Below are 10,718 nucleotides of genomic sequence, written 5' to 3'. Positions count from 1 at the left end.
AAGTCAAAATTTTTACACATAGACCCCATCAAACGGGAGAAATTGGCCCGGATTGCTCTCATGTGCGTTACGGGGCATCGTTTCTCTCGCGCCGAATTCTCTCGAGCTGGGAAATCGCTCATTTTTGCGTCGCCAAATATCGTACGAACGCCGTGAAACTTCCACAGGCTTTTTCAGCAGATTTGCACGTGCACTCAAAAAAGTCAAAATTTTTACACATAGACCCCATCAAACGGGAGAAATTGGCCCGGATTGCTCTCATGTGCGTTACGGGGCATCGTTTCTGTCGCGCCGAATTCCATCGAGCTGGGAAATCGCTCATTTTTGCGTCGCCAAATATCGTACGAACGCCGTGAAACTTCCACAGGCTTTTTCAGCAGATTTGCACGTGCACTCAAAAAAGTCAAAATTTGTACACATAGACCCCATCAAACGGGAGAAATTGGCCCGGATTGCTCTCATGTGCGTTACGGGGCATCGTTTCTCTCGCGCCGAATTCTCTCGAGCTGGGAAATCGCTCATTTTTGCGTCGCCAAATATCGTACGAACGCCGTGAAACTTCCACAGGCTTTTTCAGCAGATTTGCACCTGCACTCAAAAAAGTCAAAATTTTTACACATAGACCCCATCAAACGGGAGAAATTGGCCCGGATTGCTCTCATGTGCGTTACGGGGCATCGTTTCTGTCGCGCCGAATTCCATCGAGCTGGGAAATCGCTCATTTTTGCGTCGCCAAATATCGTACGAACGCCGTGAAACTTCCACAGGCTTTTCCAGCAGATTTGCACGTGCACTCAAAAAAGTCAAAATTTTTACACATAGACCCCATCAAACGGGAGAAATTGGCCCGGATTGCTCTCATGTGCGTTACGGGGCATCGTTTCTCTCGCGCCGAATTCTCTCGAGCTGGGAAATCGCTCATTTTTGCGTCGCCAAATATCGTACGAACGCCGTGAAACTTCCACAGGCTTTTTCAGCAGATTTGCACGTGCACTCAAAAAAGTCAAAATTTTTACACATAGACCCCATCAAACGGGAGAAATTGGCCGGGATTGCTCTCATGTGCGTTACGGGGCATCGTTTCTCTCGCTCCGAATTCCATCGAGCTGGGAAATCGCTCATTTTTGCGTCGCCAAATATCGTACGAACGCCGTGAAACTTCCACAGGCTTTTTCAGCAGATTTGCACGTGCACTCAAAAAAGTCAAAATTTTTACACATAGACCCCATCAAACGGGAGAAATTGGCCGGGATTGCTCTCATGTGCGTTACGGGGCATCGTTTCTCTCGCGCCGAATTCCATCGAGCTGGGAAATCGCTCATTTTTGCGTCGCCAAATATCGTACGAACGCCGTGAAACTTCCACAGGCTTTTCCAGCAGATTGGCACGTGCACTCAAAAAAGTCAAAATTTGTACACATAGACCCCATCAAACGGGAGAAATTGGCCGGGATTGCTCTCATGTGCGTTACGGGGCATCGTTTCTCTCGCTCCGAATTCCATCGAGCTGGGAAATCGCTCATTTTTGCGTCGCCAAATATCGTACGAACGCCGTGAAACTTCCACAGGCTTTTCCAGCAGATTTGCACCTGCACTCAAAAAAGTCAAAATTTTTACACATAGACCCCATCAAACGGGAGAAATTGGCCCGGATTGCTCTCATGTGCGTTACGGGGCATCGTTTCTCTCGCGCCGAATTCTCTCGAGCTGGGAAATCGCTCATTTTTGCGTCGCCAAATATCGTACGAACGCCGTGAAACTTCCACAGGCTTTTTCAGCAGATTTGCACCTGCACTCAAAAAAGTCAAAATTTTTACACATAGACCCCATCAAACGGGAGAAATTGGCCCGGATTGCTCTCATGTGCGTTACGGGGCATCGTTTCTCTCGCGCCGAATTCCATCGAGCTGGGAAATCGCTCATTTTTGCGTCGCCAAATATCGTACGAACGCCGTGAAACTTCCACAGGCTTTTTCAGCAGATTTGCACGTGCACTCAAAAAAGTCAAAATTTTTACACATAGACCCCATCAAACGGGAGAAATTGGCCCGGATTGCTCTCATGTGCGTTACGGGGCATCGTTTCTCTCGCGCCGAATTCTCTCGAGCTGGGAAATCGCTCATTTTTGCGTCGCCAAATATCGTACGAACGCCGTGAAACTTCCACAGGCTTTTTCAGCAGATTTGCACGTGCACTCAAAAAAGTCAAAATTTGTACACATAGACCCCATCAAACGGGAGAAATTGGCCGGGATTGCTCTCATGTGCGTTACGGGGCATCGTTTCTCTCGCTCCGAATTCCATCGAGCTGGGAAATCGCTCATTTTTGCGTCGCCAAATATCGTACGAACGCCGTGAAACTTCCACAGGCTTTTTCAGCAGATTTGCACGTGCACTCAAAAAAGTCAAAATTTTTACACATAGACCCCATCAAACGGGAGAAATTGGCCGGGATTGCTCTCATGTGCGTTACGGGGCATCGTTTCTCTCGCGCCGAATTCCATCGAGCTGGGAAATCGCTCATTTTTGCGTCGCCAAATATCGTACGAACGCCGTGAAACTTCCACAGGCTTTTCCAGCAGATTTGCACGTGCACTCAAAAAAGTCAAAATTTTTACACATAGACCCCATCAAACGGGAGAAATTGGCCCGGATTGCTCTCATGTGCGTTACGGGGCATCGTTTCTCTCGCGCCGAATTCTCTCGAGCTGGGAAATCGCTCATTTTTGCGTCGCCAAATATCGTACGAACGCCGTGAAACTTCCACAGGCTTTTTCAGCAGATTTGCACCTGCACTCAAAAAAGTCAAAATTTTTACACATAAACCCCATCAAACGGGAGAAATTGGCCCGGATTGCTCTCATGTGCGTTACGGGGCATCGTTTCTCTCGCTCCGAATTCCATCGAGCTTGGAAATCGCTCATTTTTGCGTCGCCAAATATCGTACGAACGCCGTGAAACTTCCACAGGCTTTTCCAGCAGATTTGCACCTGCACTCAAAAAAGTCAAAATTTTTACACATAGACCCCATCAAACGGGAGAAATTGGCCCGGATTGCTCTCATGTGCGTTACGGGGCATCGTTTCTGTCGCGCCGAATTCCATCGAGCTGGGAAATCGCTCATTTTTGCGTCGCCAAATATCGTACGAACGCCGTGAAACTTCCACAGGCTTTTCCAGCAGATTGGCACGTGCACTCAAAAAAGTCAAAATTTGTACACATAGACCCCATCAAACGGGAGAAATTGGCCGGGATTGCTCTCATGTGCGTTACGGGGCATCGTTTCTCTCGCTCCGAATTCCATCGAGCTGGGAAATCGCTCATTTTTGCGTCGCCAAATATCGTACGAACGCCGTGAAACTTCCACAGGCTTTTCCAGCAGATTGGCACGTGCACTCAAAAAAGTCAAAATTTGTACACATAGACCCCATCAAACGGGAGAAATTGGCCCGGATTGCTCTCATGTGCGTTACGGGGCATCGTTTCTCTCGCGCCGAATTCTCTCGAGCTGGGAAATCGCTCATTTTTGCGTCGCCAAATATCGTACGAACGCCGTGAAACTTCCACAGGCTTTTTCAGCAGATTTGCACCTGCACTCAAAAAAGTCAAAATTTTTACACATAGACCCCATCAAACGGGAGAAATTGGCCCGGATTGCTCTCATGTGCGTTACGGGGCATCGTTTCTCTCGCTCCGAATTCCATCGAGCTTGGAAATCGCTCATTTTTGCGTCGCCAAATATCGTACGAACGCCGTGAAACTTCCACAGGCTTTTCCAGCAGATTTGCACCTGCACTCAAAAAAGTCAAAATTTTTACACATAGACCCCATCAAACGGGAGAAATTGGCCCGGATTGCTCTCATGTGCGTTACGGGGCATCGTTTCTGTCGCGCCGAATTCCATCGAGCTGGGAAATCGCTCATTTTTGCGTCGCCAAATATCGTACGAACGCCGTGAAACTTCCACAGGCTTTTCCAGCAGATTGGCACGTGCACTCAAAAAAGTCAAAATTTGTACACATAGACCCCATCAAACGGGAGAAATTGGCCGGGATTGCTCTCATGTGCGTTACGGGGCATCGTTTCTCTCGCGCCGAATTCTCTCGAGCTGGGAAATCGCTCATTTTTGCGTCGCCAAATATCGTACGAACGCCGTGAAACTTCCACAGGCTTTTTCAGCAGATTTGCACGTGCACTCAAAAAAGTCAAAATTTTTACACATAGACCCCATCAAACGGGAGAAATTGGCCCGGATTGCTCTCATGTGCGTTACGGGGCATCGTTTCTGTCGCGCCGAATTCCATCGAGCTGGGAAATCGCTCATTTTTGCGTCGCCAAATATCGTACGAACGCCGTGAAACTTCCACAGGCTTTTTCAGCAGATTTGCACGTGCACTCAAAAAAGTCAAAATTTGTACACATAGACCCCATCAAACGGGAGAAATTGGCCCGGATTGCTCTCATGTGCGTTACGGGGCATCGTTTCTCTCGCGCCGAATTCTCTCGAGCTGGGAAATCGCTCATTTTTGCGTCGCCAAATATCGTACGAACGCCGTGAAACTTCCACAGGCTTTTTCAGCAGATTTGCACCTGCACTCAAAAAAGTCAAAATTTTTACACATAGACCCCATCAAACGGGAGAAATTGGCCCGGATTGCTCTCATGTGCGTTACGGGGCATCGTTTCTGTCGCGCCGAATTCCATCGAGCTGGGAAATCGCTCATTTTTGCGTCGCCAAATATCGTACGAACGCCGTGAAACTTCCACAGGCTTTTCCAGCAGATTTGCACGTGCACTCAAAAAAGTCAAAATTTTTACACATAGACCCCATCAAACGGGAGAAATTGGCCCGGATTGCTCTCATGTGCGTTACGGGGCATCGTTTCTCTCGCGCCGAATTCTCTCGAGCTGGGAAATCGCTCATTTTTGCGTCGCCAAATATCGTACGAACGCCGTGAAACTTCCACAGGCTTTTTCAGCAGATTTGCACGTGCACTCAAAAAAGTCAAAATTTTTACACATAGACCCCATCAAACGGGAGAAATTGGCCGGGATTGCTCTCATGTGCGTTACGGGGCATCGTTTCTCTCGCTCCGAATTCCATCGAGCTGGGAAATCGCTCATTTTTGCGTCGCCAAATATCGTACGAACGCCGTGAAACTTCCACAGGCTTTTTCAGCAGATTTGCACGTGCACTCAAAAAAGTCAAAATTTTTACACATAGACCCCATCAAACGGGAGAAATTGGCCGGGATTGCTCTCATGTGCGTTACGGGGCATCGTTTCTCTCGCGCCGAATTCCATCGAGCTGGGAAATCGCTCATTTTTGCGTCGCCAAATATCGTACGAACGCCGTGAAACTTCCACAGGCTTTTCCAGCAGATTGGCACGTGCACTCAAAAAAGTCAAAATTTGTACACATAGACCCCATCAAACGGGAGAAATTGGCCGGGATTGCTCTCATGTGCGTTACGGGGCATCGTTTCTCTCGCTCCGAATTCCATCGAGCTGGGAAATCGCTCATTTTTGCGTCGCCAAATATCGTACGAACGCCGTGAAACTTCCACAGGCTTTTCCAGCAGATTTGCACCTGCACTCAAAAAAGTCAAAATTTTTACACATAGACCCCATCAAACGGGAGAAATTGGCCCGGATTGCTCTCATGTGCGTTACGGGGCATCGTTTCTCTCGCGCCGAATTCTCTCGAGCTGGGAAATCGCTCATTTTTGCGTCGCCAAATATCGTACGAACGCCGTGAAACTTCCACAGGCTTTTTCAGCAGATTTGCACGTGCACTCAAAAAAGTCAAAATTTTTACACATAGACCCCATCAAACGGGAGAAATTGGCCCGGATTGCTCTCATGTGCGTTACGGGGCATCGTTTCTCTCGCGCCGAATTCCATCGAGCTGGGAAATCGCTCATTTTTGCGTCGCCAAATATCGTACGAACGCCGTGAAACTTCCACAGGCTTTTTCAGCAGATTTGCACCTGCACTCAAAAAAGTCAAAATTTTTACACATAGACCCCATCAAACGGGAGAAATTGGCCCGGATTGCTCTCATGTGCGTTACGGGGCATCGTTTCTCTCGCGCCGAATTCTCTCGAGCTGGGAAATCGCTCATTTTTGCGTCGCCAAATATCGTACGAACGCCGTGAAACTTCCACAGGCTTTTTCAGCAGATTTGCACGTGCACTCAAAAAAGTCAAAATTTTTACACATAGACCCCATCAAACGGGAGAAATTGGCCGGGATTGCTCTCATGTGCGTTACGGGGCATCGTTTCTCTCGCTCCGAATTCCATCGAGCTGGGAAATCGCTCATTTTTGCGTCGCCAAATATCGTACGAACGCCGTGAAACTTCCACAGGCTTTTTCAGCAGATTTGCACGTGCACTCAAAAAAGTCAAAATTTTTACACATAGACCCCATCAAACGGGAGAAATTGGCCGGGATTGCTCTCATGTGCGTTACGGGGCATCGTTTCTCTCGCGCCGAATTCCATCGAGCTGGGAAATCGCTCATTTTTGCGTCGCCAAATATCGTACGAACGCCGTGAAACTTCCACAGGCTTTTCCAGCAGATTTGCACCTGCACTCAAAAAAGTCAAAATTTTTACACATAGACCCCATCAAACGGGAGAAATTGGCCCGGATTGCTCTCATGTGCGTTACGGGGCATCGTTTCTCTCGCGCCGAATTCTCTCGAGCTGGGAAATCGCTCATTTTTGCGTCGCCAAATATCGTACGAACGCCGTGAAACTTCCACAGGCTTTTTCAGCAGATTTGCACGTGCACTCAAAAAAGTCAAAATTTGTACACATAGACCCCATCAAACGGGAGAAATTGGCCCGGATTGCTCTCATGTGCGTTACGGGGCATCGTTTCTCTCGCGCCGAATTCTCTCGAGCTGGGAAATCGCTCATTTTTGCGTCGCCAAATATCGTACGAACGCCGTGAAACTTCCACAGGCTTTTTCAGCAGATTTGCACCTGCACTCAAAAAAGTCAAAATTTTTACACATAGACCCCATCAAACGGGAGAAATTGGCCCGGATTGCTCTCATGTGCGTTACGGGGCATCGTTTCTGTCGCGCCGAATTCCATCGAGCTGGGAAATCGCTCATTTTTGCGTCGCCAAATATCGTACGAACGCCGTGAAACTTCCACAGGCTTTTCCAGCAGATTTGCACGTGCACTCAAAAAAGTCAAAATTTTTACACATAGACCCCATCAAACGGGAGAAATTGGCCCGGATTGCTCTCATGTGCGTTACGGGGCATCGTTTCTCTCGCGCCGAATTCTCTCGAGCTGGGAAATCGCTCATTTTTGCGTCGCCAAATATCGTACGAACGCCGTGAAACTTCCACAGGCTTTTTCAGCAGATTTGCACGTGCACTCAAAAAAGTCAAAATTTTTACACATAGACCCCATCAAACGGGAGAAATTGGCCGGGATTGCTCTCATGTGCGTTACGGGGCATCGTTTCTCTCGCTCCGAATTCCATCAAGCTGGGAAATCGCTCATTTTTGCGTCGCCAAATATCGTACGAACGCCGTGAAACTTCCACAGGCTTTTTCAGCAGATTTGCACGTGCACTCAAAAAAGTCAAAATTTTTACACATAGACCCCATCAAACGGGAGAAATTGGCCGGGATTGCTCTCATGTGCGTTACGGGGCATCGTTTCTCTCGCGCCGAATTCCATCGAGCTGGGAAATCGCTCATTTTTGCGTCGCCAAATATCGTACGAACGCCGTGAAACTTCCACAGGCTTTTCCAGCAGATTGGCACGTGCACTCAAAAAAGTCAAAATTTGTACACATAGACCCCATCAAACGGGAGAAATTGGCCGGGATTGCTCTCATGTGCGTTACGGGGCATCGTTTCTCTCGCTCCGAATTCCATCGAGCTGGGAAATCGCTCATTTTTGCGTCGCCAAATATCGTACGAACGCCGTGAAACTTCCACAGGCTTTTCCAGCAGATTTGCACCTGCACTCAAAAAAGTCAAAATTTTTACACATAGACCCCATCAAACGGGAGAAATTGGCCCGGATTGCTCTCATGTGCGTTACGGGGCATCGTTTCTCTCGCGCCGAATTCTCTCGAGCTGGGAAATCGCTCATTTTTGCGTCGCCAAATATCGTACGAACGCCGTGAAACTTCCACAGGCTTTTTCAGCAGATTTGCACGTGCACTCAAAAAAGTCAAAATTTTTACACATAGACCCCATCAAACGGGAGAAATTGGCCCGGATTGCTCTCATGTGCGTTACGGGGCATCGTTTCTGTCGCGCCGAATTCCATCGAGCTGGGAAATCGCTCATTTTTGCGTCGCCAAATATCGTACGAACGCCGTGAAACTTCCACAGGCTTTTTCAGCAGATTTGCACGTGCACTCAAAAAAGTCAAAATTTGTACACATAGACCCCATCAAACGGGAGAAATTGGCCCGGATTGCTCTCATGTGCGTTACGGGGCATCGTTTCTCTCGCGCCGAATTCTCTCGAGCTGGGAAATCGCTCATTTTTGCGTCGCCAAATATCGTACGAACGCCGTGAAACTTCCACAGGCTTTTTCAGCAGATTTGCACCTGCACTCAAAAAAGTCAAAATTTTTACACATAGACCCCATCAAACGGGAGAAATTGGCCCGGATTGCTCTCATGTGCGTTACGGGGCATCGTTTCTGTCGCGCCGAATTCCATCGAGCTGGGAAATCGCTCATTTTTGCGTCGCCAAATATCGTACGAACGCCGTGAAACTTCCACAGGCTTTTCCAGCAGATTTGCACGTGCACTCAAAAAAGTCAAAATTTTTACACATAGACCCCATCAAACGGGAGAAATTGGCCCGGATTGCTCTCATGTGCGTTACGGGGCATCGTTTCTCTCGCGCCGAATTCTCTCGAGCTGGGAAATCGCTCATTTTTGCGTCGCCAAATATCGTACGAACGCCGTGAAACTTCCACAGGCTTTTTCAGCAGATTTGCACGTGCACTCAAAAAAGTCAAAATTTTTACACATAGACCCCATCAAACGGGAGAAATTGGCCGGGATTGCTCTCATGTGCGTTACGGGGCATCGTTTCTCTCGCTCCGAATTCCATCGAGCTGGGAAATCGCTCATTTTTGCGTCGCCAAATATCGTACGAACGCCGTGAAACTTCCACAGGCTTTTTCAGCAGATTTGCACGTGCACTCAAAAAAGTCAAAATTTTTACACATAGACCCCATCAAACGGGAGAAATTGGCCGGGATTGCTCTCATGTGCGTTACGGGGCATCGTTTCTCTCGCGCCGAATTCCATCGAGCTGGGAAATCGCTCATTTTTGCGTCGCCAAATATCGTACGAACGCCGTGAAACTTCCACAGGCTTTTCCAGCAGATTGGCACGTGCACTCAAAAAAGTCAAAATTTGTACACATAGACCCCATCAAACGGGAGAAATTGGCCGGGATTGCTCTCATGTGCGTTACGGGGCATCGTTTCTCTCGCTCCGAATTCCATCGAGCTGGGAAATCGCTCATTTTTGCGTCGCCAAATATCGTACGAACGCCGTGAAACTTCCACAGGCTTTTCCAGCAGATTTGCACCTGCACTCAAAAAAGTCAAAATTTTTACACATAGACCCCATCAAACGGGAGAAATTGGCCCGGATTGCTCTCATGTGCGTTACGGGGCATCGTTTCTCTCGCGCCGAATTCTCTCGAGCTGGGAAATCGCTCATTTTTGCGTCGCCAAATATCGTACGAACGCCGTGAAACTTCCACAGGCTTTTTCAGCAGATTTGCACGTGCACTCAAAAAAGTCAAAATTTTTACACATAGACCCCATCAAACGGGAGAAATTGGCCCGGATTGCTCTCATGTGCGTTACGGGGCATCGTTTCTCTCGCGCCGAATTCCATCGAGCTGGGAAATCGCTCATTTTTGCGTCGCCAAATATCGTACGAACGCCGTGAAACTTCCACAGGCTTTTTCAGCAGATTTGCACCTGCACTCAAAAAAGTCAAAATTTTTACACATAGACCCCATCAAACGGGAGAAATTGGCCCGGATTGCTCTCATGTGCGTTACGGGGCATCGTTTCTCTCGCGCCGAATTCTCTCGAGCTGGGAAATCGCTCATTTTTGCGTCGCCAAATATCGTACGAACGCCGTGAAACTTCCACAGGCTTTTTCAGCAGATTTGCACGTGCACTCAAAAAAGTCAAAATTTTTACACATAGACCCCATCAAACGGGAGAAATTGGCCGGGATTGCTCTCATGTGCGTTACGGGGCATCGTTTCTCTCGCTCCGAATTCCATCGAGCTGGGAAATCGCTCATTTTTGCGTCGCCAAATATCGTACGAACGCCGTGAAACTTCCACAGGCTTTTTCAGCAGATTTGCACGTGCACTCAAAAAAGTCAAAATTTTTACACATAGACCCCATCAAACGGGAGAAATTGGCCGGGATTGCTCTCATGTGCGTTACGGGGCATCGTTTCTCTCGCGCCGAATTCCATCGAGCTGGGAAATCGCTCATTTTTGCGTCGCCAAATATCGTACGAACGCCGTGAAACTTCCACAGGCTTTTCCAGCAGATTTGCACCTGCACTCAAAAAAGTCAAAATTTTTACACATAGACCCCATCAAACGGGAGAAATTGGCCCGGATTGCTCTCATGTGCGTTACGGGGCATCGTTTCTCTCGCGCCGAATTCTCTCGAGCTGGGAAATCGC

The sequence above is a fragment of the Lampetra planeri genome, unplaced genomic scaffold (assembly GCF_965212315.1).
Source record: "Lampetra planeri unplaced genomic scaffold, kcLamPlan1.2.h2 scaffold_514, whole genome shotgun sequence".
Lineage (NCBI taxonomy): Eukaryota > Metazoa > Chordata > Hyperoartia > Petromyzontiformes > Petromyzontidae > Lampetra > Lampetra planeri.
The sequence above is the reverse complement of the archived record's forward strand: the minus strand, read 5'-3'. Positions refer to the sequence as shown.